Here is a 17,737-nt window from a genome sequence, read left to right on the forward strand (position 1 = left end):
AACAAGTCAACCTGTGTTTACAGCATAGTGCACTTAGTTTGGTATTAGAGTGGTACAAATATTTCCATGATAGTGCAAAAGAGAGGCACCCAGCCTGCCTGTGTCGGTGAGAGGGGGTTAGGATTAGATAAGTTTTCCTAGAAGATGTAGTGTCTAAGCTGAATGGTGTATGATTTTTTTCAATGGTAAGGAGATAGAGTTGGGGAAAATTGAGGTCATAAGGAAGATATGTGCAGAGTGCTACAAGAGTTCTGTTTAGATAGAATGTAAATAGCAAATTGTTGAGTATCAGGACATTTAGAAACAAAGAATGTCAGCAAACTTTCCTTGGATGTCATGATCATTTCTTTCCTCTTAGCTCAATATCCCAAACAAAAATAACTGAAGTAAAATACATACATATGCAAACATTCACACAATTTTCAAATATAAGAAAAGCAAGTGCTGTGAAAACAATACAGTATTTGAAAGAAGTTTCAGTTCAGTCACTTAGTCGTGTCCGACTCTTTGCGACCCCATGAATCGCAGCACGCCAGGCCTCCCTGTCCATCACCAACTCCTGGAGTTCACTCAGACTCACGTCCATCGAGTCAGTGATGCCATCCAGCCATCTCATCCTCTGTCGTCCCCTTCTCCTCCTGCCCCCAATCCCTCCCAGCATCAAAGTCTTTTCCAATGAGTGAACTCTTCATATGAGGTGGCCAGAGTACTGGAGTTTCAGCTTTAGCATCATTCCTTCCAAAGAAATCCCAGGGCTGATCTCCTTCAGAATGCACTGGTTGGATCTCCTTGCAGTCCAAGGGACTCTCAAGAGTCTTCTCCAACACCACAGTTCAAAAGCATCAATTCTTCGGCGCTCAGCCTTCTTCACAGTCCAACTCTCACATGCATACATGACCACTGGAAAAATGAAAGCCTTAACTAGACGGACCTTTGTTGGTAAAAGTAATGTCTCTGCTTTTTAATATGCTATCTAGGTTGGTTATAACTTTTCTTCCAAGCAGTAAGTGTCTTTTAATTTCATGGCTGCAGTCACCATCTGCAGTGATTTTGGAGCCCCAAAAAATAAAGTCTGACACTGTTTCCATTGTTTCCCCATCTATTTCCCATGAAGTGATGGGACCAGATGCCATGATCTTCGTTTTCTGAATGTTGAGCTTTAAGCCAACGTTTTCACTCTCCACTCTCACTTTCATCAAGAGGCTTTTGAGTTCCTCTTCACTTTCTGCCATAAGGGTGGTGTCATCTGCATATCTGAGGTTATTGATATTTCTCCCTGCAATCTTGATTCCAACTTGTGCTTCTTCCAACCCAGTGTTTCTCATTGATGTACTCTGCATATAAAGTTAAATAAACAGGGTGACAATATACAGCCTTGATGTACTCCTTTTCCTATTTGGAACCAGTCTGTTGTTCCATGTCCAGTTCTAACTGTTGCTTCCTGACCTGCATATAGGTTTCTCAAGAGGCAGGTCCAGTGGTCTGGTATTCCCATCTCTTTCAGAATTTTCCACAGTTTATTGTGATCCACATAGTCAAAGGCTTTGGTGTAGTCAATAAAGCAGAAATAGATGCTTTTCTGGAACTCTCTTGCTTTTTCAATGATCCAGCAGATGTTGGCAATTTGATCTCTGGTTCCTCTGCCGTTTCTAAAACTTGAGGTCAAAGTTATAGCCATCAGTCAAGAAACTAGACTTCAAATCTTGTCAGAGCCAAAGAGAGCAAAGAAAGAAATTTCGAGTTCTGATCAACTTTTGAAAACCAGAATTTCACCCCAATAGCTCCTCCAGTAGCCTAACAAATATTTATGGAGTTATTGATTATTTATTTTGATGGTTGTGATTCAGCAGCAAGTTTGCAAACATCAGAAAGAATAATTGTTTCCTCAATTCATAGAGGACAAGTTTTGTTCTTCTGCTGATGGAGTCTCTATAGCAGACAGCTAACCACATCCGTGCTCAGTCTCATTTACAACTTGCTGCTGCTCAGTCTCATTTACAACTTGCTGCCTGCTAGGCTCAAGCTCCAGTGTAGCCTTGGCCTGAAACACTTTCTTCCATACCCTCCCTGAAAAAATAAAAATAAAAGGTATTCTCTATGTAAATAAAACACCATTCTGTTACTTAAGGATTTGGGCATTTTAGTTCTTCATTAACCCTTCTGTATGTATGGTTATGGATCACAGCACATCTGTAAAGTGTCCTAGGCTTTTATAAAGCTATTTTTAGATTTTGAACAAATTTAACAATTTCTACTGTAAGAATGTCTTGTTTTCTTAAAAAAAATTAGGATTAGAAAAACATATCACTTTAATTTTCTTCTGTTTTAGTCAGGAACTGAGATTTTCATACTGGTCAGAAAAGAACATTTCCCGAAAGCAACAGATTTTTACAAAGCCAGGGATAATTTTTACATTCTTTCTTGGCACAGTATGAGGAGAATTGCAAAACTCATATGAGAACTGATAAAGAGTACAGAGCATGTTCTTTGTTTCTTGGCAAAAGAAGCTTTGTCCGTCCCAAATGCTATAGTTGAAAGAAACATAAATCCACCCCCAAAAGAGCCAAAATCATATTTGGATTCAAGTGAGAAACCACTTTTCTGGTTACGCTTGGGTGGCATCCTTTGGCTGGTTCTTATAACGCTCCCCACAGTAGAAGACTTATGAGTTCGTCTAAGTGGGTTGAATATGTAGTGCCTTTTCATTCAAAGAAACTCAATCCACATATTTTACAGAAGCAGGAGTCTGTCCTTCGAGGCTGCTTGGGAAAGAATGTCTTGTGGTGAGTATCAAGCCACCTGAACAAACATGAGCACAGTAAGGGTCTCCCCAGGAGGACTTTCTCAGGATGGAAGGTGGAGAAGCCACTGTTTTCATCTCTAGGAAAGCTGAGAGTTTACTTTCTTAAGAGAGATATGACTCCATCTGGGCCTGAGTTCTGCCCTGTTTAAATCTTTGGAGTGAAGGAGGTGGCAGGCGTGTGTATAGATCTGCTATTATGAGTCATAGAGCCTTACTTCAGGAGGGATAGCAAAGCCAGATTTAGGAATGAGTCCATAGACCCTGTTAATTTCTTACCAGCTCCATTTTGGATGCCAGAGAGGAAAGGGGGAATGGGGAAAGTATAATGGATTATTGCAGCGAGGAAAGGAATGCAATACTGCTGTTTATTTGAACATCTGTGAAAAAACACACAAAGGAGAAGCAGGCATGAAATATGACAGACCTTTATAATTGGGAGATGTCTTAGGTTAATGTACTTTTATGCCTAGGATCATTGTGATATTTAGTCACAGATATTCAAATAGAACAATAGCCTAACTTGCTAGTGAACAGTACTTTTGGTTTGAGGTTGAATAATACTTTTGGTTTGAGGTTGGGCTGCTCCTGGAATCACATTACCCAAGAAAGTTCTTATAACAGGCTAAAAACACCTCCCTCCCCCTCCAAAGATATCCACCTCCTAATGTCTGTATACTGTAAATGATATTTCGAAAAAGAATTTTTGTGGATGTGATAAAGTTAAGGATCTTGATATGAGATTATCCTGAATATTTGTGTGGGTCCTAAATGCCATCACATGTGTCCTTATGAGCAATTGGCAGAGGGAAATTATACAGACAGAAGAGGATGAGGCAGTGTGACCACAGAGGCAGAGACTGGAGTGATATACTCATAAGCCATGGAATGCCAGCAGCCACCAGAAACTAGAAGAGGCAAGAAATGGATTCGCCCTGGAACCTTCAGAGGGAATGTGGTCCTACAACATCTTGATTTGGGGCAAGTGATACTAATTTTAGACTTCTGGCCACCAGAACCAAAGATAATGCATCTCTGGCATTTCAGACTGCCATGTTTACATGATTACTATAATTGTTTTTTTTGTTTTTAACAACAAACATAAGAAACGAATGCAGTTCTGGTATCAGACCACTGACAAATTACTGAGAACTCAGGACTATTAATATGGAAATGTGTTGCAAACTAGGGAGAGAAGACAACAGTTCAGGAGCTGGTCACCCTGGTCCACTGGAGTCCAGGATCAGGGGTGGTAAGTCTTCAGAGAAGACTGGAAGAACTGAGCAAGAAGAAAAAGGATGTGGTGCAGCTAAGTGACAGGACAGAGTCATGAGAACAGTGGATTCTAGCAGCTTATGTGAGGAGTTTGGCCTGTCCTTATAGGACTGGAGGAAGACCCTAAGTCACATGCCATCATCCCAAAACACTGAATTCATAGGGCCACATGGAATACAAAATAATGGTCTCTTTCCTCGGATTGCCTCCAGAAGGAGTGCATCAGTAGAATCAGGGAATTTGGTGAGCCTGAAATACTCATATGCCTTTTATCTTCTATTGTCCAAATCCTGTCTTTACCATATTCCTCCATCTCCACTGCTAGAGAAGAGTGAAAGGAGAAAGTCTGATGCCTGAGGACAATTTGGACTGAAACAACTTCATCCATAAAGTGAGCCCATGACTCAGGTTGCTTATATATTTTCCTCTGCTACCTTCATTTATTTTCTGTTTTCCTCACTTCATGCAGTTTATTGCTACATTACAGGAGTTGATATTGATTTTTAAAATATACAGCATTCTGAGTCATTTTAAAGAAAGCATATTATTTATCCATTGATTATCTATATATCTATCTATATGAAGTCCTAATGAAAATGAAATCCTTTAGAAAAACTAATTTAGGGATTATCATAGATTTGGAAATGTCTCAGAGACAGAGTTTTGAGAACAAAGAAACTCAGATGAGTGAGATTTACCCATACTGTGAGGGTACAATCTAAATTGTCTGTTTCAGCTCTCTCACTTAGCTTTATTTGTTTCTGTGAGTCATCATCTCAAGCACCTACTAACTGCAGGTGATGTGCTATGTGTGTGAGCTATAAAGCTTGAGAAGCTGCCATTCTGTCCTTAAGGGCTGCAGAGGCTTAAGGACAGAAGGCTGGTGGCCTGCTCAGCTTTCTTTTTTAAAACTGGAATTTGTGTGCTTTCTCTGTTTTACCATAGACCTCATGTCTCCCTACTGTGTTACACATAAATAGCTTTATATATTTACTTTACCTGCCTGATCCCTGAAGACAACGGAGTTTTAGAGACCTGACTTGAATTTTATTTGGGAAGAATAGTCTCTGGGGGCTGTCCTCATTTCAGACCTTAATTCTTGAATCATTATCAACCTTTCATGGCAACTGGAGACATGGAGTCTGGGAACCATGACTAGAATGAATAAGCTGATGGAAAAGGCCTGTACACTGACTAAATGGGGATACAGCGGCAGCATTGATATCTTGGTTGGAGACTGGAGCCTGGTAACAAAAATTCAAAGTGCTGAAAGTCTGATTTTGAGTCCTGAGAGAAAAACATGATTCCTTAGGGAGAACTAGGAGTCACGTTTACTCTTTTAGGGATATAAGAATTCCATGGACAGAAGACTAATCCAAATCCTAGATGGACGGCACTGGCATGGTCACCTAGTAACTACAAGGACATTAAAGAGCCAGTTCCTGAGGATTATTTATGACCTGAGGCAAGTCGGCAGACTTGGTGTGTCAGATGACAATCCCCAGGGTATTCTGGATGTGAAGAAAAATGACTGTGAAGAAAAAAGAATTTAAGTTTGAACTAGTACTCGTTCTTATTGTAATCAGTGCCTGGAACAGCACCTGGCACAGAGTTCAGTTCAGTTCAGTTCAGTCTCTCAGTCGTGTCCGACTCTTTGCGACCCCATGAATGGCAGCACGCCAGGCCTCCCTGTCCATCACCAACTCCTGGAGTTCACTCAGACTCACGTCCATCGAGTCAGTGATGCCATCCAGACATCTCATCCTCTGTCGTCCCCTTCTCCTCCTGCCCTCAATCTCTCCCAGCATCAGAGTCTTTTCCAATGAGTCAACTCTTCGCATGAGGTGGCCAAAGTACTGGAGTTTCAGCTTTAGCGTCATTCCTTCCAAAGAAATCCCAGGGCTGATCCCCTTCAGAATGGACTCATTGGATCTCCTTGCAGTCCAAGGGACTCTCAAGAGTCTTCTCCAACACCACAGTTCAAACGCATCAATTCTTCAGCGCTCAGCCTTCTTCACAGTCCAACTCTCACATCCATACATGACCACAGGAAAAACCATAGCCTTGAGTAGACAGACCTTTGTTGGCAAAGTAATGTCTCTGCTTTTGAACATGCTATCTAGTAGTTACTTAATAAATATTTGTTGAATTGAGTCGTTTTGTGTTCTTGGGCTGGGTGAGTTGGAGGTGGAGTGAAGCAGGGATGTGGTCTGAAGCTCATGAAACTCTTTTCTTCTTTTTTTTAAACCAAAGTTTATTTCTAAAAGATAGAATAGCCAAGGGGGTAGGATAACTTAATTTGTTGTTCAGAGCTTTCGGGTGCAAAGACTTCTTGACTTTCAGTTCCTCTGTGTGTTATGATGGATGAGAGGAAGTTCCTTAAGAATGCTGTAGCAAATTGTGACTTTCAAAGAAAAAATAGGGGGGTGGGTATGTGTGAAATGTGTTAAGGTGGTCAAAGGGCACAAACTTTAAATTAGAAAATAAATGAATCCTGCAGATAGGATAAACTACCTGGTGTCTGTAGTCAATAATACTGTATTTTATGTTTGAAAGTTGCTAAGAGAATAGGTCTTAAAAGTTCTCATCAGAGGTAAAAAAAATTTGTCACCATGTGTGGTGATGGATGTTAACTAGACTTATTTTACTTTGTAATGTATACTTTGCAATATATGCATATATTAAATCATTATATTGCCTACCTGAAACTAATGTGTCAATTATATCACAATAAAATGAAAAAGAAAAGTCTTTTCTCTAAGAATGCACAGCATACTTTTAAAAAACATATCTGTCTTAGCTATAGTGTTAGAGGTTTATGAGTATTAGAAGCTAGTACTTGAGAAATGTTGTTTTTCATATCTAATTTTCCAAATCCCAGCAACTAAAAAATGGAATAAAGCAGCTCTGTGTGTTGTCCAGATTCAATTTAATTCAGAATAATTTATTGAGCAATAATGGGGAAAGACAGTACAAAACTGGATGCAAAACTACCCTCAGGTAGCTCAGAATCTGTAGTTCTAAACTGTGTTCATTGGGAATTCCCTGGTGGTCCAGTGGTTAGAACTCAATGCTTTCACTGCTGAGACCTAGGTTTGATCCCTGGTCAGGGAGCTAAGATCCTACAAGCCACTTGGCACAGCAAACAAAACAAAATAAAAACAAACCTCTAGGTTTTGATAGGTCAGGCCTATCAAGAAATAACCACCATTTATATAATGATGACAATAAAAATAATAAGTACCAGTGGTAACAACAACCACTGATATGGAGGGTCTGCTCTAAGCCAGTTGCTGTGTTAAGTTCTATACCCACATTGATCACTATATTTAAACCTTGCAGCAACCTTGAAAGGTAGGAGTCATTCAGCTTCAATAAATATGGAAGCCAGAACTCAGAGTAATTAAAGAACTTGTCAAAGACTACACAGCTAGTAAAATATAACCAGGTCATAAATGCAGGTCAGTTTTGTTCTGGATAGATGCTTCTTACCTTTCATCACATTGCTTCCCCATCCCATACTCATACACAGAAGAAGATGAGCATCTTTTTTTGCATCACATAATTTATATAGGGTTATATAGGATCGTCTCTGGGCTAGGCACAATACTAGATGATTTTTTTGGAGCGTAATCACTAATTCTCACAAATACTCCACAGGAAAAATATTTTGAGGCCCATTTTGTTGATGAGGAAGCTGTTCAGAGAGTTTAAGTAAGTGGACCATCATCAAAAGTTAATAGACACAGATCTGGCATAATCCCTGAAGCCTCCTGTGTAACCGTATTAAGTGATTATACAGCATGATTTGTAAAGAAGTGAGTAGTCCTCAGAGAATTTCCACTTCCCCTTAAGCTTGCTGCAAGGATCATGATTCCACCATTAGAAATTTATTTATTTGAGCTAATTAACTTCTCCCTGGTATGAGAAAAGGTTACTATGGAGATAGGGATTCTGATGGAGAAACTAAGAAGTGGATCTTTTTGTAATATGGGGTCTCACTATGAGAGAACTAGCCTGAATGAAGAGCCCCAAAGAGGAGCTCTTGGAAACCACAGGCCAACAGAAGGCATGGCAGTGTTGTGGGACAGTGGGAAAGTATCCGACTCTGCCAGTGGGGCATACTAAAGGGCAGGTTGGTTAGAGCAGTGATTCCCAAACAGGAGAATCATCTGGAGGGCATCTTAAGACACAAAATGTCGAGCTTGACAGATTTCAGATTCAGCAGGCTAGGTTGGGGGGTCTAAGAATTTGCCTAGCTGACAGATTCCCAGGTGATGCTGAGGTTGCTAGTTTAGGGACCACACACTGAGAACCATGATTCTATAGCCTGGTACAGAGAATCATGAGGTACAGTGATATCTGGAGGAGGAAAAATGGCAATATTTGGTTATCTTCTGTTTGGTATTGTATCCAAGGGATGGTAGGGGAAGAGACATAAATAGGGGAAGGAGAAAGCAATGGGAAATTTAAGACTTTCTTTGTATTAGCACCAGATATTTTATATTATCTCTCATTTATTAGTCTCTAAAGAGCAAGCTCGGAGAAGGCAATGGCAACCCACTCCAGTGCTCTTGCCTGGAAAATCCCATGGACGGAGGAGCCTGGTAGGCTGCAGTACATGGGGTCACTGAGAGTCAGGCACGACTGAGCGACTTCACTTTCACTTTTCACTTTCATGCATTGGAAAAGGAAATGGCAAGCCATTCCAGTGTTCTTGCCTGGAGAGTCCCAGGGATGGAGGAGCCTGGTGGGCTGCCATCTGCGGGGTCGCACAGAGTGGGACACGACTGAAGCGATTTAGCAGCAGCAAAGAGCAAGCTTAAAAAATATGTAAGTTCATCACTTCATGGCAAATAGATGGGAAAACAGTGGAAATAGTGACAGACTTTATCTTTTGGGGCTCCAAAACCACTGCAGATGGTGACTGCAGCCATGAAATTAAAAGATGCTTGCTCCTTGGAAGAAAAGTTACGACCAACCTAGACAGCATATTAAAAAGCAGAGACAATACTTTGCCAACAAAGATCCATTTAGTCAAAGCTATGGTTTTTCCAGTAGTCATGTATGGATGTGAGAGTTGGACTATAAAGAAAGCTGAATGTTAAAAAACTGGCGCTTTTGAACTGTGGTATTGGAGAAGACTCTTGAGAGTCCCTTGGACTTCTAGGACATCAAACCAGTTCATCCTAAAGGAAATCAGTCCTGAATATTCATTGGAAGGACTGATGCTGAAGCTGAAACTCCAGTACTTTGACCACTTGATGTGAAGAACTGACTCATTGAAATAGACCCTGATGCTGGGAAAGATTGAGGGCAGGAGAAGGGGACGACAGAGGATGAGATGGCTGGATGGTATCACTGACTCAATGGACATGAGTTAGGGTAAACTCTGGGAGTTGGTGATGGACAGGGAGGCCTGGTGTGCTGCAGTCCATGGGATCACAAAGAGTCGGACACTACTGAGCTACTGAATTGACCTGAAAGAGCAAGCTTAAAAAATATGTAAGGAAGACACAGTTAATAATGCTTCTATGAGAATATATTCAAACAACAAAAACAGAATTGGCATTTAATGCATGTATTAGAAGTAACTCAGAAGCAACATACACACTCCTGGAAAGAACTGAAACATTAATTAAAGAATTGAAAAAAAACATCCCAATTTCTTCCTTTTGTGTATGGTCTACATGGTTGACTAAAAAGACAGAAAATGGACCTTAATGATAACACATTTGTGTGAAAACACAAATAAATTTTCTCTTTAATTATATCACTTACACTTAGCAGAATTTAATTTAGTCCTAAATTTAAGACACTTTGCTTGACCATGTGAATTTAAGATACAAACAGGTGGCTCAGAATTCTTGGCTGTTTATTTCCTTACTCCCAGAGAGTCGTGTGCTTAATAACTGATGATGTGTGATGAATTTTCAGTGAATGCCTCTGGGTGAACTGTTCTGACTTGCAGCTCAGAGAGAAGCTGGAACAGAAAGCAAAGGAGAAGGTTGCAAATCCCTTAATGAAATTTTTAATAAAAGCAGCTTTGGATGCATGCCTTTTCAAATCATTGCATCCGACCATTTTTGAGAGTCGACATAACTCATCAAGAGAGTGAGTAGTAAGAATGCTAAAAGACGGCACAATTAAAGAGAGAGGCACATCTAGGAAAACATTATGGCCAGAAAGGAGCTTTGAACCTGGATCAGGAAATTTTCATGGTAGCCGTTTCTCATGGAGATTTTCAGGATGCCTGTCTTTTAGTTCCTTCACCTTGAAGAGTAAAAAGTGTGTGGTAGAAATTTGTATGTACCACTCCCATGCCACCATGCCAGTCTATTTCTAGAGTTTTCATAGTGAGAGGAAGAAAATTTTGTACAGGAACATTAGAGGGCCAGGATTTTGCCAGGATCACAGTGCAAATTGAGAGATTGATGAGGATGTAAGCTATGTGAAGGTACTTCTTGAGAGTTTAGTGGTCAGCCTCACTTCCGTCTTAGGCTGTCTTTGCTCTCCACTCCACTGAGAGCCTCTTTCAGATGGCACCGAGGTCACCTGATGGACTTCATTATTGCTCGTCGAATGCCAGAATCTCCCAGTCAAAAGGGATGATGGGAAGATGGCAGGGGTCTATTGGACAGACATTTGTGATATTTGGACCGCTAAGCTGTTCTCACCCCTCACAGCAAAAAAGGCAATGGTCTTGCCTGAAATGTGCTAACAGACACTTCTTGCCTTTCCTTTCTTGAAAAAAATAGGCATTATCTTTAAGGCTTCCTCAGAGCCAGGATTCAGGAATGCATTGACCTCCAAGGTCCTCATGGTATTCCCTAACAAATGTAAATTAAATTAAAAAATCAGTATGGCAAGCCCAATGAATGAGAAAGACAGTGAGAGCAGGCACAATTGTCCTCTCAACAATTATTTGTAGGCATCATTAATAAATTTCCCTCTGAAGCAGCAATCAAGCCAATCCTTCCCTTTGGTAAGATGTTTAAGTGCTACACAGAAATAGCTGTAAGCAGCCCAAGATTAGAACAGAGGGAGTCTTACTTTATGTGTTTCCTTTCTCCTGTAGTTTTTGAACAAGTGTTTGTGGTACTAGGCAAGGAGGTTTCCCAATGATCCTGTGTATATGCCCCTCGGGAGTCCTCATTCATTGACATATTTATTATATGTGCAATGGAAAGTTCCCCTTATCCCATTTTTGAATCTTTTGTGTTTTATCAAAAACAGAATGAAGTACCCTTTCTGTATGTTTATACTGAAAGTGTGTGGAGAGGGTGTATCTCAAAAGACCCCACTGAGGTGTAATTCATTGCAGGTTTTATGGGGGAGGGAAAAGAAAGGGGATGAGAAGAAAAGATTTTTTTTTCTTCAAGAAAGGATTTTGTGGCTTTTGGTACTGTTAATAATTTGTGTGGAAAAATAATGTTTTCTTGTGTGTTTAATCCTGTGCCAAGGCAGCTGCTGGTGCAGTAGCGTTCTGCAACAAATTAGAGGGCAGTTAAAGCGAGATTTTCCACCATCAAGAACAAAGCAAGGCCAGTTAGCATGAGGACAGCTTGTTCTACTTGCTAATGTGCTTAAAAACTTGCTGCACATAATTTGAAACAGCTTTTGTGTGAGGATGCTGCAGCTCCGGTTTCTGAGGTCTAGTTCTAATTCCAAATCAAATGGAAGCAGCTGAATTAGAAAATGACAAGTTATGCTCTGACATCGTCTGCCCAGGCTACCAAGATAATTTTTTCATCATTGCTATTGATTTGAAAGTTAATTCCTCTCAATATTAAAATATTTAATGGATGACAGCTGTCTGAAATATGAAACCTGCAGCCCCTATTTACGGAAGGAGCATTCTCAGTAACTGTGTGGCAGCTCTAACACACTTACAAATTATTTAAAGATGTATTACCTTTGCTGGTAAGGAAGCAGATGTTAAAAAGATTCAGGGCTTCCTTAAAAGTTGATCTGAATCTCAAGAGTTTTAATCAGTGTAGCTTTTTATTTCACTGACTTGGAATTAAATGGGATTCCTTGGTTGAAATGCATTGGAAAAGAGCATGCTGTAGTCCAAATACCTTTCAATGCCTAGAATTTAAAACTTTCATTTGTAACTTTGATAGGCTGTAGAGAATTAAATCTAGGTGGGAGAGAAATAGGAGAAGGCAGATTTTCAGTTGGAGTTTTTGCCTACTTAAACACGGGCTGGGCACAGCTGTAGTGGTGAGGTTTCAGACCCTGTGTGAGCAAGGAACGAGGATTCAGCTCCTAAATTCACATTCATCAGGCTGAATACTAAATTCTTCTTAAAGGCCAAGTGCACTGCTGATACCCTCACTAATAGGATTTCAAATGCTATTGTTGTAGCTATACTAAAAAATACTAATGAAGGACATTAAGGTTCAAAGAAAGCCTTGAAGAAATCTCAGAGGTCAAAAGTTCTTGGGACAGTGTATATACTTGAAGAAAAATCGAGGATTTTGGCTAAAAATAAATTAAATAACAGAATTTTATTCAAAGGAAGCTTGGGAGCCCTCTCTTTATACCACTATACCATTTATACCATTAGCACCTGGGGTTGGAAAACAATATACTTTTTTAAAACCACCTAAAGTCAAATATAGGCCTCTCTGGATTCATTTTTTTTTAGGGGAAATGTAAATTGACCACATATTTAGTATTTATAAACATACATTTTGAGCTTCCCTGGTGGCTCAGATGGTAAAGAATCTGCCCACAATGCTGGAAACCTGAGTTTGATCCCTGGGTTGGGAAGATCACCCTGGAGAAAGGCATGGCAACCCACTCCAGTATTCTTGACTGACCCATGGACAGGAGCCTGGCAGGCTACATACAGTACATGGGGTCACAAAGATTTGGACACAACTAAGAGACTAAGCACATACACATACATTTATCTCTGGTTGAACTGAAGTGAACCAGAAATAAGGAATTAGAGTAGAAAAAGGGTGGGTTGGACCTCATAACACACAGGAAAATGAACAGCTGTGTATTGGTAAAGAGTTACTGTGGTTGTATTGGTTGTACACTGTACAGCTGAAGGGGGAACTGTTCAGATTGTAGTCTGTATGAATGATATCAAAAGAGTTATGTCGTATACAATTTGTATGGCTACCTATGGTCATACCTGAATTGGTGTAATTTTAAGGTACCTGGACAAACTCATCTATCTAAATCAGTAGTCCCCGACCTTTTTGGCATCAGGGACCAGTTTTGTGGAAGACAATTTTTCCAAGGACTTGGGTGGGAGATTATTTGGGGTGATTCTTGTAATGAGTGCGCTATTTGATCCCTTTCACATAGTAGTTCACAGTAGGGTTCGTGTTCCTATGACAATCTGATGCTACCACTAATTGAACAGGAGGCAGAGCTCAGGTGGTAACAGGAGAGATGGGGCTGCTACTGCTGCTGCTAAGTCGCTTCAGTCGTGTCCGACTCTGTGCGACCCCATAGACGGCAGCCCACCAGGCTCCCCCGTCCCTGGGATTCTCCAGGCAAGAACACTGGAGTGGGTTGCCATTTCCTTCTCCAATGCATTAAAGGGAAAAGTGAAAGTGAAGTCGCTCAGTCGTGTCCGACTCTTTGCGACCCCATGGTCCGCAGCCTACCAGGCTCCTCCCTCCTTGGGATTTTCCAGGCAAGAGTACTGGAGTGGGGTGCCATTGTGGCTGTAAATACAGGTGAAGCTTTGCTTGCTAGCCAGCTGCTCACCTCCTGCTGTGTGGTCCAGTTCCTAACATGCCACAGACTGCTACCGGTTCGTGGTTCAGGGTTCCGGGATCCCTGGTCTAAATCTTCTGTTATGGATAAACACAGTGCCTGATTTTCTTGTATAAGTAACTTGATAAGGGATAATATTTAAATAAATTTATATCAAAGATAGTAGTAATGAAGAATCATACTTTAGTAAGCTAACACACATTAATGTCTCCACAAATTTTTGGTAAAAGAGGCATTGTTATTGTCTCTATTAGGATTCAGAATGCTATAAGAAGGAATACAGGAAAGGTCAGTATTAATGATGAAATAGGAAAGTATTAGAAGCTTAAGGAGCTATTTGGTTTAGGACGAAGCATAAAATGTTATGTTTGGCAGCAAAGAAACAGTTTGAGAGCATTGAGGACCTGGGTTGAAAAGATACAGAAAGAAGGAATAAAAGCTTGGCCTATTTTGGAATTTTTCATAAGGATATCATAACTGAAGGAACAAGTGTTCACTTGAAATTTTCAATTAGTTCTGCATCCAAATTAGTAGGAAAAGGCTTGAAGAAATATTTTAAAATAATTTCTCTTCTTATCCATTTTCTACAAAGACTAATTGGTCTTCCCAAGATTCAGCATTTTAACAAATACTTGGTGGGCACCTCTTACCAGAGAGAAGTGAGGGAACATGCAGTGGTACATGTCATAGTTCCTGATCTAGCTGTTGACATTTAAGTAAGAGACGTAATGTGAACCAAACACATTAACAGCAGCATAAAAAGTTCTGAGGGTTTAAAGAAGACAGAGATCATGTATGGTTAGGAGTAAGATCAGGAACATTTTTCTGGTGAAGGTGGTGTATTAGATGGGCCTCAGTGAACAACACCAGTAATCACCTGGACTAGAACTGAATCCCAGGGCCCTAAAAGTCCTGAGAGTTTTAAGAATTTAGATAGGTTGAAAATTTTCTCAATATCTTTTTTAAAATTTAAATTTATTTATTTTAATTGAAGGCTAATTACTTTACAATATTGTATTGGTTTTGCCATACATCAACATGAATCTCCCACAGGTGTACATGTGTTCCCCATCCTGAACCTCCCTCCCCCCTCCCTCTCCGTACCATCCTTCTGGGTCATCCCAGTGCACCAGCCCCGAGCATCCTGTATCCTGCATCGAACCTGGACTGGTGATTCGTTTCTTATATGATATTATACATGTTTCAATGCCATTCTCCCAAATCATCTCACCTTCTCTCCCACAGAGTCCAAAAGACTGTTCTATACATCTGTGTCTCTTTTGCTGTCTCGCATACAGGGTTATTGTTACCATTTTCTAAATTCCATATATATGCATTAGTATACTGTATTGGTGTTTTTCTTTCTGGCTTACTTCACTCTGTATAATAGGCTCCAGTTTCATCCACCTCATTAGAACTGATCCAAATGTATTCTTTTTAATGGCTGAGTAATACTCCATTGTGTATATGTACCACAGCCTTCTTATCCATTCATCTGCTGATGGACATCTAGGTTGCTTCCACGTCCTGACTATTGTAAACAGTGCTGCGATGAACATTGGGGTACACGTGTCTCTTTCCCTTCTGGTTTCCTCGGTGTGTATGCCCAGCAGTGGGATTACTGGGTCATAAGGCAGTTCTATTTCCTGATTTTTTGATTAGAATTCCATTTAATTTGTTCATGTTTTATGCTAGCTATTTTTGTTACCTTTTGGAGAGAAAGATGTTAAAAAAATAAGATATTTATAGTGACAAGGAGTAAGGATAATATTGCATAACAGATATTTTGTGAAACAACTTGAATTGTTCATGTCCTCTCAGGAAATATAGTTGTGTCTTTTCCAGCCACTTTCATGCTGAATCTAAGCCACCTAAACTTCTTGAGCAACATCATTCTGAACAGACAGCACACAAGCTATCTTTAGTCCTTTTGCTTTATTTTGTTTTGCTCAATTCTGTATTTTTGAGATACTCTGTGGAACATAAGTCAGAATTATCCTACTGAGAGTTAAAGGAGTTGGAGTAGCTATTTACCAACTCTTCCTCTTAAAGTCCATGGGGTCAGGGAAGTCTGGCATGCTGCAGTCCATGGGGTTGCAAAGAGTAGGACACAACTGAGTGACTTTCACGTCACATCATATCCTCTTATAGGTTACCCCAGAGAGTAACTTCCTGGGACTTCCTGAACTGATGGACATGCTGAACATGCTCCAGTGACCAGAGAACGCCTTCAGACAGAGAGATGTAGGAAGTGGCTTTTAAGGAAAATTTCCACAGTTGATCTCTAGGAGGGCTCCAGGATATATAGGAGAGGAAATAGTGGTGTCTGATATAGTGTAATCCTTACAAAAAAAGAAAAGAAACAAAGAATAGGATTCTGTGGTAAATAAGAAGCTGAGGAGTACAATAAGTTTCTTTACCAGTAGACTTCTCAGTAATTTTAATATTCATTATGAATATTCTAAAAGGAATCATGTCAGTTTTATCAAGTTTACTTGAACAGAGAACACATTTTTTGAGAAGCAACTTATGAGGCTATTGCATGGAAGATATTTTGTAAATATTTGTATTAATAAATACTTTGTAAGTATCTTATTCCTACATTTATATAATATTGCTATATTCAAGTTACCCTCCAAGGCCCTAGATGAGAAAAGGGAGATGTAGAAGTAAATCTGACTTAAATCTTGACTTTAGATTGCTTGTGATCCGTTACAGAAGATATGACAGTTATCATCATCATTGTTGTTGTTGTTCAGTCCCTCAGTCGTGTCCGACTCTTTGCAACCCCATGGACTGCAGCATGCCAGACTTCCCTGTCCTTCACCATCTCCCAGAGCTTGCTCAAACTCAAGTCCATTGAATCGGTGAAGCCATCCAGCCATTTCATCCTCTGTCATCCCCTTCTCCTCCTACCTTCAATCTTTCCCAGCATCAGGGTCTTTTCTAGTGAATCAGCTCTTCATATTAGGTGGCCAAAGTATTAGAACTTCAGCCTCAGCATCAGTCCCTCCAGTGAATATTCAGGATTGATTTCCTTTAGGATTGACTGGTTTGATCTCCTTGCAGTCCAAGGGACTCTCAAGAGTCTTCTCCAACACCACAACTCAGAAGCATCGGTTCTTTGGTGTTCAGCCTTCTTTATGGTCCAACTGTCACACCCGTACATGACTGCTGGAAAAACATAGCTTTGACTAGGTGACCTTTGTTGACAAAGTAATTTCTCTGCCTTTTAGTACGCTGTCTAGGTTTGTCATAGCTTTTCTTCCAAGGAGCAAGCGTCTTTTAATTTCATGGCTGCAGTCACCATCTGCAGAGATTTTGGAGCCCCAAAATTAAAGTCCGTCACTGTTTCCACTGTTTCCCCATCTATTTGCCATGAAGTGATGGGACCAGATGCCATGATCTTCATTTTTTGAATGTTGAGTTTTAAGTCAGCTTTTTCACTCTCCACTTTCACTTTCATCAAAAGGCTCTTTATTTCCTCTTCGCTTTCTGCCATAAGGGTAATGTCATCAGCATATCTGAGGTTACTGATATTTCTCCCGTCTATCATGATTCCAGCTTGTGCTTCATCCACCCTGGCATTTCGCATGATGTACTCTGCATAAGAGTTAAATAAGTAGTGTGATATTATATAACTTTGATGTACTCCTCTCCCAATCTTGAACCAGTCCCTTGTTTCATCTCTGGTTCTAACTGTTGCTTCTTGATGTGCATACAGGTTTTTCAGGAGGCAGGTAAAGTGGTTTGGTATTCTCATCTCTTTAAGAAGTTTCCACAGTTTGATCTGATCCACATAGTCAGACATAGTAAATTAAACAGAAGTAGATGTTTTTGGAATACCCTCACTTTTTGTGTGATCCAGCGGATGTTGGCAACTTGATCTCTGGTTCCTCTGCCTTTTCTAAATCCAGT

This window comes from Bos javanicus, chromosome 8 (assembly GCF_032452875.1).
Source record: "Bos javanicus breed banteng chromosome 8, ARS-OSU_banteng_1.0, whole genome shotgun sequence".
Taxonomy (NCBI): domain Eukaryota; kingdom Metazoa; phylum Chordata; class Mammalia; order Artiodactyla; family Bovidae; genus Bos; species Bos javanicus.